Source organism: Lissotriton vulgaris, chromosome 1_2 (assembly GCF_964263255.1).
Source record: "Lissotriton vulgaris chromosome 1_2, aLisVul1.2, whole genome shotgun sequence".
Lineage (NCBI taxonomy): Eukaryota > Metazoa > Chordata > Amphibia > Caudata > Salamandridae > Lissotriton > Lissotriton vulgaris.
The window spans coordinates 148154999-148170609 of NC_141686.1; positions in this window are offsets into that span (position 1 = coordinate 148154999).

The following is a 15611-nucleotide window of genomic DNA, read 5'->3' on the forward strand; positions in this document are numbered from 1 at the left end:
AAGCAGACACTAAGGAGATTCCTACTGACTTCAAATACTACCAACTGAGAGGTTGTGGATTTAAGTATCCTCTCTGCCTCTTTGTAAGAACTTATGCCCAAATTTTTACAAAGTGGTTTGATCCATTTCATACGTTGGTGTTTGTACACCGGACAGAAGAAGAGAATATGGCCCACATCTTCTTTATGTTTACGTTCACACAATTTACAGTTGTACAAATCATTTCCCGTGGTTTTTCCCCATTGGCAGGTGTTTGCATTTATTTGTAAAACGCCATACCTATATTGTAAGTATACAGTTTTAGCCAAAGGTGGCTCAATTTCATCCACAAACTGCTCAAACATGGGTATATCCTTAAATTGCAGAAACTTCTGAATTAGGGAGCCGGTACCACGTTCATGTAAGTATGCATTATTAACATAGGACCAAAAAGCAGCTTTTACCTGTTTTTTACAATTAATTGGCAGTACAAGTGGGTTATTCCAGAAGTGTGAAAGGCCTATTTTTGTGAACCAAGTGGATATATGTCTCAGCCATTTGATTGCATTAAATATATCCAGTTCCATGATTTCTAGTAATCCGCATCTATAATCAGCGAGTTCCGGGGTAGACCGTAATCTTACCCAATAAAGAAGTGGCCTTAAACAACATAAAAAGTCTGTACATTTCACATTAATGTCCAAGTAAACAGGCACTAAAGGCGTTCTTAAGGGTAATCTTAGTAATCGCCTAAAGAACGCATTTTCATCAATGTCAAAGGTCTTATTTGAGTATGGCCCCCAAATCTCTGCCCCGTATAGGGCTGCGGATTGAGCTTTGGCTTTGAATACTTCCATCGCAGGAGTTAGGGCTTTGGAAGCACTCCCCCATGAGTCTTTAGAATAGGAAGTGAACTATGTTTAAATGTCAGCCTGCTTTTTTCCAATTGTTTTTTCCAGGACATTTTACAATCTAACCTAATGCCCAGGTAATCAAAAAACTCCACGTACTCTAATTTTATGTTCTTTAGGGCCAAATTCCTCTTAAAGGTTTTTGGGGGATTAATGGCCATATACTTAGTTTTTGATGAATTGATTTCTAGCCCCTTTACTTCACAATAACTGTAGAATTGGTTTACTAAGTTTTGTAATCCTTTCGGGGTTTGGGATATTAGGATGGTGTCATCGGCAAATAACAATTCTGTGATTGCCTCATTGCACAGTTTCGGGGAATCGTGATTACATTGTGCCAGGTAAGGAGGGATATCATTCACAAATAAAGAAAAGAGGTTGGGGGCCAGCACGCACCCTTGTCGTACCCCCCTTTTTACTGGTATGGCCTGGGTAAGTTCACCATTTCTTCCCCACCTTACTTTGGCAAAATTGTCTGTATGTAGCTTTATAAGGTTTGTTAGCAAATCACCCGGAACACCCATATTCCTCAAAGTATCCCAAAGAAGGGGACGTGGAACAAGATCAAACGTTGCACGTAGATCCATAAATGCTACGTAAAGGCTACCCTTCTTTATTTGTACATATTTCCAACAGATGCACATAAACCTGTACACCTGGTCCACAGTACTTGTCTTGACTCTAAACCCTGCTTGATATTTTGAGAGGATTTTAGATTCCTCTATCCAGTCTAAAAGTCGATTTAAAATGTGCCTGGCAAAGATTTTCTGTAAAATATTGATTAAACTAATCGGTCTGTAATTGGCTGGATTGTAGCGATCCCCTTTTTTATAAATGGTAACTATTTCCGCCCCCTTCCACGTCTCAGGGATTGGAGTCCCTGCCAGTATTGAGTAACACAAGAAATTTATATAGGGGCACCATACTTCAGTATTGTGGGTAAATAAGTCCCCAGGCAATTTGTCAGGGCCTGGTGCCTTACCCGCCTTAATTGTGTTTATTGCGCGTAGTGTCTCCTCAACACTAAATTGAGGAAAACTAGTACACGGGGGCAATTCAATCCCTGGATCGTTTGGGCCTAAGGACACATCTGCCGAGTCATACAACTTAAGAAAGTGGTTATACCATATTTTCTCATCAAGGTAAAGTTAGGGTGAGATGGTTGTGAGGGGTGTGAGGGTGTGAGGTTGTGATGGTGAGTGAGGGTGGGTTAGGGTGTGAGGGTGAGTGAGGGTGTGTGAGGCTGAGGGAGGGTGAGGGAGGGTGTGTGAGGGTGAGGGAGGGTGAGGGTGAGGGAGGGTGAGGGTGATAGGGTGAGGGTTGAGGGTGTGTGAGGGTGTCTGAGGATGAGTGAGGGTGAGTGAGGGTGAGGGGGTGTGAGGGTGAGGGTGTGTGGGGGTGTGAGAGGGTGAGGGTGAGTGAGGGTGAGAGGGTTGTGAGGGTGTGAGGGTGAGTGAGAGTGTGTGAGGGTGTGAGGGTGAGTGAGGGTGAGTGAGGGTGTTTAAGGGTGTGTGAGGGTGTGTGAGGGTGAGGAGGTGTGAGGGTGAGGGTCCGAAGTTAATGGTAGCAGGGCAGATATCATAAGACAGAGAGAAGAGACTGCTTCGCGTCTATGTTGGTCAGTTTCAGAATCAGGAGGGGCAGAGTCAGCACAGTCTGTGAGGGATCAACGTGTCTAGAGGCAAAGCATAGCGGATGTAGCATTGCAGCTAGCAAGTCTAGAGTTTTCAAGCTGAGTGTCCCTAGGGAGATGGCAACACAGCAACAGCATTTGAGGAGCAAGGCTACTGTAAACAAGCACGGTAGGCTTTCACTTTCGTCCAGAAACAAGCCCTCGACATTGCTGTGGCGGGGGGGGTGGGGGAGGGCGGGGGAACGGCAGCCTCTGAAGTCTGATGCCGAGGCACAGACAAATGGTGGTGCGCGATGTGCCCGCAGGGGGCAGGGGAGCGGCAGCCTTTGAAGTCTGATGCCGAGGCACAGACAAATGGTGGTGTGTTATGTGGCTGGCGATGGTGTGCACGTGCATAGATCACATGAACCGTATGTGATCCGCAGCCGTTTTGGTAGACTTTTGTTTTCCGCTTACTATAATCTCGGCGGAGCAATGCGCAAGCGCATTGGATCAGGCGAGACCTAAAAAGTGACGGGTGAGTGAATGGTGCCGCTGGGACAGCTGGGCAGGAAGGCGAACAAAGCTGACAGCTAGAGGCAGAAATGGTGGGGGGGCGAGAGCATGCGTCTACCACAGAGAGCTTCGCAGAGACAGAGTGCCGCACGGATGTTAACAATAGCTAGAAAGAGGGCCGGGTGAGAGCAGGGGGGGCGCAGCCCAAGTAAGGCCGGGGTAGACAGCAGACTGCAGGTAGGGAGAGAGAGTACAGAAACTAAGAAAGTGCGAAATGGAAAAGTTAGTAGGGGGAAGGGAAACAAGAAGGCCGTTGCGAGCCGTTGCGAACAATTAATTAGATGCATTGTTTGTGTCTATTTTGGATAATTCACACGTTCTGTTCTGTTCCCCCTCCTGGCAGAATGGGTTCAAACAAAAATTGGCAATGAGCACATTGATTCAAACGGAGAGGCCAGCAAAAGGCAACCGTGCAACCGAAAGAGTAAGCAAGGGTTAAAGCAAGAGGCAATCTAGAGACTGTGTTAAATTAATAGGCAGAAAATTGACAGTTTAAAATGGTAAGGATATTATTAATTTAGGTTATGTGCACTCATTGCCTGTCCATTTGTATCTGTACAGAGTCACCACTGAAGCTTGCCTTAATATGTCTTACATGTTTGCAATATGAATCATCCAGCTTAGAAATGGACACCTCAACCTGGAAGCGATGTCACAAACTGTTTCCGGGGATGTTTCGTTACCTCCTGTTTGAAAAAAACATTCGCTCACAAAAGTACCGTGATACCTAACACTCACGGCTGTATGCGAAATTTATCAAATCTGGTGCTACGGTTTGTAATTTTTTTAGCAAATGCACACTATACTGACGCCATTTACTTCAAAGATTACTGTGGCAATAATTAAGCGATATCTATAATTTACATGCCAACCCTCCAGGGTTAGAAGGGGTACCACAGGTTATGCCTTTTCAGTCTTTGGCATATATATGCCTGAAATGAACAGGGATTGACAGGCTAAACTCATCATGTCTCATACTTGCTAGATGCGATGACAAAATAAAATCAAGTGTACATTATGAAAGACCCCTAGAGGGGCGACATGGACGGGGAATCAACTTGGTGTCTGTGAGGCGCTGTAAGAAAAAAACCAGGGTAAGTGGACCATGAAAGAAGACTGAAGAACTGGAGCGGGGGTACCAAAAAAAATAAAAACTACTGCTGACTGTTAATAAAAGAGAAATCTAGGGAGGAGAATAGGGGAAAGTTTCAGTCCTTCTCTGAAGCAGATAGGTACTCTGGAACAGAACCACTGCACGTATATTTTCTCAATTTCAGGTACCGGATAAAGTCACACATTATTAAAGTGTTGCTGAGACCCATACAGTGCCTCGGTGCATTTGCAAGCAAGTAAGAAACTACAACAACTATGCACGTCTTATATATAGTTCACAATTACCGTAATGGAGAAAACCCTACAGCAGTAAGTCGATGCAATAGCATGCAATTAAGAAATTAGTGTCATTTTATGCGTGTAAAATAGGTTGTATTCCTAATATACCCTGTAAGTGCAGCTCCTAAAAGGCTAAGTAAGTTAAAGACAATGCATTTGGGAATAGCTAGTGGTATGCAGAGGAGCGTTTTTCTTTTTACCTCCTAATGTGCAATGCCATATAGACAGCGCATATTAATTTCTTCTTTAACTAGCTAGTTATATTCTCCTTAATTAATGGTCGCATTTGGCGTGCGTCGCCACAGCGGATTAGTAGAATAAGACATTAGAAATGCAAATAAGCAAAAAAAAGTTGCTGAAGAAACGGCCTGAGAGCGCAATATCTCAGGACAACTGCCAGCTTTTGGGGTACTGAACTGCGTATTTTTATTTTACAGACCTGTGCGTCAATGGTTAATGGCGACTGCAAGGCCACCAGTCGCCATTTTGGCGTCACATTACCACTCTGCATAGTAATGCGTCCATTCTGTCTGCTGCTTTGCTTTGATTTGTGGCCTTCCGTGCGCAGTTACAATCTTTTTGGCTTCTCGCTTCAAAATCTTCAACATTGTAGTCCGTAGACCGCCTGTTGTGCATGCAATTTGTCTCCGCTGTTCCTAATTTACATTTCTTGATGACAGCGTCTTCTGACTCCTATAGATTGCCCTCTCTTCCAGAGCTAATGATATAGATGGGACTGCGCCCAAGTAATGCGCGGTTGTTCCGCTAGAAGGAGCCCCCAACTGGCTCATCGGCAGCCCCCGCTCCATCTTGATTCACAATTTATTTCAAAGGACTGAAAGTGCCTGTGGTGCGCAAGCACACTGGAAGCATTTTTCAAATTAAAGCCTCAAACAAAAAGTGTCTTAGACCCTTAAAAGAGACTAAAGGCACAGCTTTCTCAGAATGAAAGCTATAATATGGAGAATTTTAAAAGTCAATGACCCTAAGATAACAGCGTATGGCGTGGGGTTGGAGGGGGGGGAGTTCTCCACTAAGTGCACCTAAGTAATGGCAAAGAGTAAATAAGCATTTCGAGAAAGATTCGGCCAGCAGCAGAATGAAGCTGGCTAGCCCTAATAAACAAGCACAAACACGCAAGCCTCACGCGGTGGGAGGGACGGGCGTGATTCACTTGCGGGAGCAATAATTGCTGCCAGATGGCGGCGCGCGCTCCCGCAAGTGAATCTCCTGGCGTGCACGCGTTGCCATTGAAGGCAATGGAATGCATGCTCGTGCTTGGCTGAAAAGCCAAAGCGATCAGAAAAGGTCTTTTTGCGTTTGCAGCGCATGCACGCTGCGAAGGCGAGACCTAAAAACGATATTGAAAAGGGAACCAGACACCATCAGCAATACTCCTTTTCATTTTTTATAGTAGACATAACAAGCGCATTAAAGGTGCTGTCTCTTTCAGTATCCTTCATGATGATAGCAATATGCTAGGCAGGAGCAAATGTTTATTATTAGTTTTAAGGAGTGGACCATAAATTCAGAGCCTGAAAACTATTCATCAGGTAGGAGTGTTAAATCCTCTCGATAAATCACTGCAGCCCTCCCCCAGGTCCTACTTGAATATCCAGTTATTATTTAATTGACCAGGATCCTCTATCAGAGATACATAGGGCCTAATTATAACCCACAGTGGCGGTGCAGCAGTAGCGGTCAGATGCTATATTTCGAGTTGGGCAGTCAGAGTGCCATGGACAGATGTTACCACCAGATATTTGCAATTCCTGGCTGTATTGCAGTGGTCTGAGACCCGCAATATGCTGACATTGAGCATATTACGATTTTCCTCACTGCCACAGTTTTCATGGCGGTGAGCCCGCCATGAAAACTGTGGTGGTGAGGAAACTAAGGTAGCCCTGCAGGGCCTCCTGCTGCCTCAGAGCCATGAAGTGCATTCAGGAGGGCACATGGTGTTCTCCCTGTGCGCATGTACCCAATTCCTGCATGGCAAGGGCTTCACCAGTTCATCCTGTGCAGGATCAGGCTTTGGCGCTCCCATATCGCTTCTTTGCTAATGCTCACTTATGAAGCCTTAGCATGGCACTGCAGTGGGACCGCCAACGGACCGCCCCCCACGCCAGGCCAGGAGGAAACTCAATCTGAAAGGCAGTCGGTGGTTGACTTGGCAGTGTGGGAGTGGGTGTAACTGCCCGCTCCCACACCGCAAAAGTCATAATTAGCCCCATAATCCTCACCCCACCAAGTTCCAGTAAAACAGGGCAGGTGTAAATTATTGGAAAAAAATCAAAAGCTTAATTTGGTGCTTATTTTCCATCAATTGGTAATTAAACAAGACTCCTGCTAAAGAGGGCATTCCATATGCCAAAATAAACAGTGTAATAGCAGACAGCAACTTTATGAGTGGAAAAGGAATAAATACATTTTCTTAGTCAAGAGCACTGACAGCAACCACCCATCACATTATACTGTTTTGCCTCGGTGAAATCAGGCTACCCTGGACTTCAGTAATGACAAGAAGGATATTTTCTCTTTGTTTTTAGCATTCCTAACTCTATGCATCCAGCTAAACACGCTGAACTGTCCTCTTCTGTATTGGATAAGCCGTAATCCCTGGCTGTAGTGCTTTATTTCAATATTTGTAAAATCAGAAAAGTTTGCTAACTTTCCTAAAAATAAAGAAAAGGAGAGGTGGTAATGAAGTCTCCCATTATCTATAATTGATTGTACCATAATTAAATATTACCTGGCCATTCAATGTTATCAAATATAAGTAGGTTTTATTAAAACAAAACGGCGAAACACACAAAAGTGGATGGATGCTCAACCAGCCCAGTCATTTGACTAGAAGGTTTGCTTGGCCCCCCATTCATAAATACAGATACTATTGCAGTTTCATATATTAGGCCTTCTTAGTTGACAAAGCTTCTGCAACCAATCCTCAATTCTAGAAGGAGAAACAACATTTTTTATTAGAGAGTTCAGGAAAGTTGTGATGGAACAGAACAGATATATATCATTGGTTACTCTTCTCATACTTTCCAGGGTTCTTATATTTGTTTCACTATGAAGATAACACACATTAAGGTACAACAAGGCTGCACTGGGCCCTAGTGCATTTTGGCTCTGTGAATCAGTTCTGATTTTGTGAACCAACCTATGTACTAATAGGTTATCTTCGTAAAATACAGACAACTACTTTCTGTACATTAAATGCAGCCCATTCTCCTTAAAGAGCCACTGACATCTGTGCCTGAAACATTTTTGAAGATTCAAAAATGGGAAGGGGTTTACAGGGGAGCCCACCCCTTCAGTGCTTAATTCGTAAAAAAAATAAAATAAGTGCCAGTGCTCTAGTCAGGAGGCCTCTGCAGCTTGCACCACCCATTGCCACTGCTGTTATTGCAAATGACAGTACCTACACAACTACTAACGAGACACTGCTACCAGTGTGACAATTCAGCCTATTCCAGGCTCCCAAAGCTATAAAAATTGCTTGGGCAGCAGGTATTAGTTGTTTTAATACATACTGAATAAATAAACAATTGCTGTTCTACTCATCACTAAATTATAGAAACAGCGCCACCATGTGCCACCATGTGGCAGCTGTCATACATTTCAGTGTCGACAATTAGGTGCTGGTGCTGAGCACCAGAAACCACTGGCTCAAATTAAGCACTGCACCCCCTGTGCAAACCAGATACCACACCTTCTGAGTTGTCGTATTTGATCAATGGTTTGCAGCTGCAACTGCAGTAACACACTATTAATACTTTCCATTCCACCTCATAACGGGAGGGGTACGCCCCTTTCACATTCCTTCTATTTGCAATTCAGTCATAGTAGCAAGAGACTTTTTACGAGTCAGACCTCAAATTCTTAAAAGGGCTTTTGTACATAAAGAAAAGGCATTTAGTGAACCAAACTCGGCTTTTACAAATGACAGGATCTGTGATTGGACAAGGGCTCTGTATATGAGGCTGTTTGTTGTATCTGACTTTAGAGCACATTCTGCTGTCTGAAAATGAAAACAATATTTGGTCCTGGTGATACTGTGGTACCATTCCAAAAGGAACAGAAGGAATCGTTATATGTAGTAAACAATGAGTTATTTTTAAACTCTTGTTCAGCCTTTTCAATGAGTCTGACTCCACACAAAAATAAAGCACTTCTGAGGAATTTAATGAGCAAAGTAAATGTAATTATGGCAACAATTTACAATTCTACACATCTATTTTAAGTGGTAGACAGTTCTGCTTTACATAGTGATAACATGAATATTTACTACAAGTTTGCCAAACCCAGATGTAGGGTGCAGGTTCACCCTTTTCGGGGGTTATTTTTATAAAATATAAGTGCCAGGGCCCAAGGTCTTCGACTGCAGCTGGCAATGGCCACAGCTCCTGCTGCTTCTTTTGACTGCAAGTGCCAGCATCACTAACTAATCATCACACTTGAACAAGTGTGAAATTGTGGCCAATTTCAGGTCACCCCAGGTATTAGGGAAAGGCTAGTAAGTGTTAAATATATATATATATATATATATATATATATATATATTTTCACTTTGTTAAATTGTTTAACAGTAGACCCTTTGTGCACTGCTCAAAAATGGATGTATGACGTTAGCACGCATACTATTACCACGCATACCTTTACAACGCGGTATTTACAACGAATACCGTTACAACGCATAGCGCTTTGAGGTGCTAGATAGTGGTAAGTATAATTTTATATTCCAACTCCAGTCCCCGTGGACACTAGGGAAGGTGTTGGATATAAAATTAAACTTATTCCCTATCCTAGAGCGCCCCCCAGCGCAATGCGTTGTAATGGTATGCGTGGTAATGCCTGCGTTGTAATGGTAGTGCGTTGTAACAAATGCGTGCTAAACGTTGTATACCCTCAAAAATAGGCAGAGAGACCACCTTGTGGTGTACTCTCATTATTAAGTGCCTGTGTTTAAAAATAAGTGCCGGTCCCAAGCACCAGCAAACACCGACACAAATTAAGCACTCAGGGCCTCATTCATGAGGCACCTTGATCTGCTGGAATGTCACTTTTTGTGATGTTCTGTGTGACAGGAGCCTGCTCTATATTTATGAGTCAGCTCTAAGCCACTTTTTTTGCCTTAATGCTGCCTCGTAAATATTGTTTCCTTTAACGCACGTTCCCAACAACATCCATGGCTTTTTAACACTGTACCAGAATTACGAGAAATCGTAAATCCGAGGTAGTGCCAAAAACGTATGCCTTCCCAGGGGAGGCGTAAGGGTGGCACAACCAAGAGAAATATCTTTATTTCTCCTTGTTTTTCCTTTTTCTATGTGTGCGGTATTCTGCAGCACACTTAGAAAGAGAAAAGAGCCTCTTGTGATTATTTTAAAATAATCATCCTTGCACCACGGTGCAAAGGTGTCTGCGTTGGCGCACGGCAGCCCATTGTGCACCGGTGCAAGAAAAAGGACAGGAATGCACCGTATCCGATAGATATGGCACATTCCTGCCCTTTTTTCCATAGGGCAGGGCAGCAGGAAGGTGTGCGGCGCTGCCCTAAGGAAAAACCTCATAAATGAGGCCCTGACTTTCTGGTGTGCCTTTGTACTGGTTTTAACTGGTTTTCTGGACAAAGTGTCCTCTTTTGTACAGGATCATTTACCTTTTAATCATGCCACCTGTAGACTCCACTTGGGGACGCAACATGGTTAAATGCAGGGCAGAGACTCCACCCCGACCACCTTCTATAAAAAATAAGACAGAAACACAAAAAAAACTTGAGACGCACAACCGCCCACTTGTAACGTTAGCAGGGCGCGTTATCGATTGACTGTCCTAACAGCAGCACCTGCAACAGAGCAAAAAGCAAGATATTCCAGGCATCCGAAAAAAGCGAAATAAAAGGAGCAAATGTGAGCCACCAGGTGCGCCAGAAAGTAAAAAATAGATCAGACAAAGTTATCATGAAGAGATGAAGAAAGAATATTCAGAAATGTAGTAACCCTTCAGAGGAGGCCAAAGCAGTAGCACCACATGCGTGCTCAGGTAGAGGCGCTCCTACAGCCAGGTGCGAGGTACTGCAGTCCCAGTGTTCATGAAAGATGAGATTCACATGTAAGGAAATAAAGTATGGACCATGCAAAGCACAGTAAAAAATACACAAGACAACTTAGGAGCGCATCTATTGCAGATTCAACATGGGACAATAGTGTCAAAGCCCAACTTGAAATACTGCAGGACAAGGGGCGCTCACAAAGACTCTTGCAGGGATACAAGTGAAACTGAGGCGGGTGTTTAAGATCACAGCTTCACATTCCAAAATGCATCATACCACTGACTCTGGTAGAATGGCATTAGAGGTCCTGGTCAAGTCAAGACGCGTGTAAGTGCCGATCATGAGACCAGCAGACATGGGTAACTACTCTAGTCACAGCTGGAAAGGAGGTTAAGTGAGATAAAGCACAGACAGCGTGCGTAAAGAGCTGTTCGGAGTAGTGTTGTCACTGTGATTTATGGCCGAGATATATGTTGCTTGTAAGGTACTGTAGCATTCTAACCCTTGCCAGGCTGCTCCACTTGTTCCTGATTGGTGCTAACTGGACCATTGGGCGCCCCCTGGACTCAGATATGTTGATACCTAAATATGGACCCCTAGAATATGTGCCTCTCTTGGGTGTCTACCATCATGCACTATTCAGTTTCCTGGTGCCAGCTGACTGGGAATAGTTGTGTGAGTGCACTAATCCCGGGACATATGGCTTGGGTGAGGACCTTTGGGGCTCGGGTGCTGTGGAGAATACGGGGCATATTTACAAGCCCCTATCACCACCACAACATCACTTTTAGTGATGACGTGGTGGCGATAGGAGCTTCTCCTTATTTACAAGGCAACGTTAAACCACTTAAGGTGGAATAACGCTGCCTTGTAAATAAGGCCCCCTTTCACGCTGTACTTAGCATGAAAAGAGAGCGCAATGGTTTTTGCAGTGCTTTCCACCGCAACACCCATTGATCTTGATGCTGCCCCCTAATTACAAGAGCAGTGTAAATAGATGACAGCTCCAAAATTAAATTAAGAACAGGAAAAACCTGGTCTTAAACAGGTGAAACTGCCTTGTGCAGCACATATAGAAACAGCAAAAATGATTGTTCTTGTACAGGAAGGTTCCCCCTTTTTTAAATGATTGTTTATGTGCAGGAAAGGGGACCTTCCTGCACATAAACAATCATTTAAAAATAATTGCCATTTTGCAACTTCAATTTGGGCTGCATTAAGCAGCACACATAGACGTTACGAAACAGCATGTAAAGATTGTTTATGAGCAAGAAGGGGGCCCCTCCTACACAGAAACAATCTATCCCTCAACGCAGACACCCTTGCACTATTGTGCACATGTGCCTGCTTTGGGGCTATGCAGCTAAAGTTAGCGCCTGTGCCGGGGGAAACACAGGGCTGCACCATATTTGAGTAAATATTGTGCAGCCTTGCGTTTCTAAAGTGATGAAGCATGTTGTCATCCTTCTTGGCTTAACAACACGCTTTGCCACTTTATTGTAAAGGTACAGAGCAGGAATATCGCCGCAAAAATATCGCCTAACATAAATATCGCCGCAAAAATATCTACAGGAAGAAATATCGATGACAAAAATATCGTCTGACCAAAATATCGACAGACAGGTAAGAAATATCGTTAACATTAATATAGTTGTAATAAATATCGTTTACAAAAACATAGTTTACAATAATATCGTTTTTTAAATAATTATAAGTAATGTAGTGTTTTTAATGATTATTTTTAGTCAAAGTAGTATTTTTAGTAGTATATTATTATTTAATAATGTATTTTCAGTTGAATTTAGTATTAATAGTTCCGTAGCGGGTTGTGGGTTTATAGGGGAGTAGGGTGGGAAGTAATTTAAATATAATGAAATAATACATTAATTAATGTTTTAAATGAATATAAATAGTGTAATAAATAATAGTTAATTAATTTCAATTAGTTAATTGAATAATAAATATGTAATTAATTATGTTAATTTTTTAATTATTTTTAGGTGTGTGTACAGGATTTTTTTAGTGAAAATGTTTTTGGGTAAAGGGGTATTTTTAGGGTTCAGGGTCAGTTTTCAGTTTTTGGGTAAAGGGGTATTTTTAGGGTTCAGGGTCAGTTTTCAGTTTTTGGGTAAAGGGGTATTTTTAGGGTTCAGGGTCAGTTTTCAGTTTTTGGGTAAAGGGGTATTTTTAGGGTTCAGGGTCAGTTTTCAGTTTTTTGGGTAAAGGGGTATTTTTAGGGTTCAGGGTCAGTTTTCAGTTTTTGGGTAAAGGGTTATTTTTAGGGTTCAGGGTCAGTTTTCAGTTTTTGGGTAAAGGGGTATTTTTAGGGTTCAGGGTCAGTTTTCAGTTTTTGGGTAAAGGGGCATTTTTAGGGTTCAGGGTCAGTTTTCAGTTTTTGGGTAAAGGGGTATTTTTAGGGTTCAGGGTCAGTTTTCAGTTTTTGGGTAAAGGGGTATTTTTAGGGTTCAGGGTCAGTTTTTAGTTTTTGGGTAAAGGAGTATTTTTAGGGTTCAGGGTCAGTTTTTAGGTTTTTGGGTAAAGGGGTATTTTTTGGGTTCAGGGTCAGTTTTCAGTTTTTGGGTAAAGGGGTTTTTAAATATAATGAAATAATAGATTAATTAATGTTTTAAATAAATATAAATAGTGTAATAAATAATAGTTAATTAATTTTAATTAGTTAATTGAATAATAATGATGTCATTAATTATGTTAATTTTTTAATTAATTTTAGGTGTGTGTACAGGATTTTTCTAGTGAAAATGTTTTTGGGTAAAGGGGTATTTTTAGGGTTCAGGGTCAGTTTTGGGTTTTTGGGTAAAGTGGTATTTTATTTATATATATGTATTATTGTTGTTATATAAAGTAATGTGTAAAATTAATTTATATGTCCACATTTATTAAGTTTATAATTAAAAAGTGTAGTAAATTTGTTTGAAATAGTTATAAAATAAAAGTAATGTAATGTATTTTGTTAATAGTACTTATATTTATTTATTATTTAATGTAATTTTAATTATTTTAAAAAGTCGATATTTTTTACATCTATATTAATTACAACGATATTTTGGAGTCGATATTTATGTACTTACCTGTTTAAGTATAGGGTGTCGATATTTTTGTAAACGATATTTTTGCAACGATATTTATGTCAGCTATATTTTTGTTATCGATATTTTAACACCCTACCATTGTAAATATGTCCCAAATTGTGTTAGGGTCTGCGGCAAGAGAACAAAGCCTTGATATGAGGCGTGACGAGTTGGACAGCCCTGGCAACTACTTGATCTGGAGGGGTCAATGACATACCTATTCTTTTTGGGATGCAAAATCTCAGCGAGAACATTGAATTGAACATGTTTTATTTACACGTCAAAAAGTGTTTGCGTTCCAAATCTACGGCCACCTCCTAGGGTAAGCAATGACCTTGTTACCATTGGAGAGTCAAGAGACTCTCACAGCTTAGTAGTTGCGCTTTACCAACCCCTGATTGATTGATTGATTGATTGATTGAAGGGGAGTTATCCCAAACAAGTTTCCACCGGAGAAAATGACTCGCACTTCCCCACTCTCCTTCCCGGAAGTAAGTCATCAATGCTATGTTAGCTGGACTTTTAGCTGCTCTGTATCTCCCTTTCTCTGCCCTCCCATCAGATAGAAATGTCTCTACTTTCTCCTTCCAAGACATCTGGGTCTTTTTTTTATGTCTATGAGGAATTCAAACTTATTGCTGTTGCCCCTTCCTACTATTATGATGTAGGCGAGGCGCTGCTTGTGGCTATGCTGTCGCACTTCTTTAACTTGGTGGTCACAATCACGTCTATTACTTTTGCCACATAAATTTAGGGGCTTATTTACAAGCCCCTTGTGCCGCTGGCGCTTCCCTTTTAAGATGGGAATAAGTGACATACTGGCGCGCAAGGGGCTTGTAAATAAGCCCTTTCGTTTATCTGGCCTGTCACCTGTTGCATCACAGGGTTAAAAAATACAATTTGTGACCTCTTTCCTCCTTCCAAACCTATATATAATTGCATTAATGCATGTTCCCGATGTGAGAGAGTGGGTGTATCTCCTGCCTTTGTCAAATGCCAGCGGAGTCCATTCAGGACACCCACTCACCCCCTACGTCCACTTACCTAGGATTTCCCAAGACTAAGGAGGAGCATATTTTGCAAAATATCGCAAAGTAACTGTGGGCCATATTATCAAGCCCCAGCGATAATTATTGCTAAGCACACTTAGCGCTAGGATAATTATCGCCGGGTAGCATGGATTTTTATCACTGAGTTAGCGTGCTATTAGCAACGTTTATCTCAGAAGTGATAAAAATCCTCGTGCTAACTACCAAATGAGAGATTATCGCTGTAAAACCAACGATAACCTCTCGAAGTTTGGCGTTAGCTTGATGATAGGGGCTCACAAACGTGGCGATGATATCCACCTTCCATAGGATATCATGGCTTAGTCAGGAAAATACCAGGTGTAAAAAAAGCAGCGCTAACCACCGTTAGCGCTGCTTTTTTTATCACTAACAGGTTTAGCGATATCCTTGATAATAGGAGAAATGTTGCTTAACAACATTTCTCCTATTATTTTTCTCTGGAACGCCCCCTTTGCATCTCATTAGAAATGCAAGGGGAAGCATAGAGAAAAAGGGTGCTAACATGCAAATTTGCGTGTTAGCACCCTGTTGCTGATAGGGAGATAATTTTATCTCCGCTTTCTTGGCTTTTAAAGCCAAAAAAGCAGAGATAAATCCCTTGATAATATACCCCTGTATTTGTTGATAGCTAAGCCAACTAATCATAAGACAAAGCAGGGAATGTAAATGTAACATGCATGTATATTGACTTTTTACTAATTGTAGAAAACACAGTTCACTGCAGAGTGTGAGGTTTAATGATCTTCAATTTGTTGTCTTTGCAATGATGAAGAGCTGAGACAACACCACTGGCATTATAATGTTTGACTTCAGGTCTCACACATCTCCCTGCTGCAAGCACTTTACTCACTCAGCTATGTTACTAACCTCTAGTTCCCGTGGAAGGCACAGTCTATTATTTGGATACTGGTGTTTTTGCTAGGT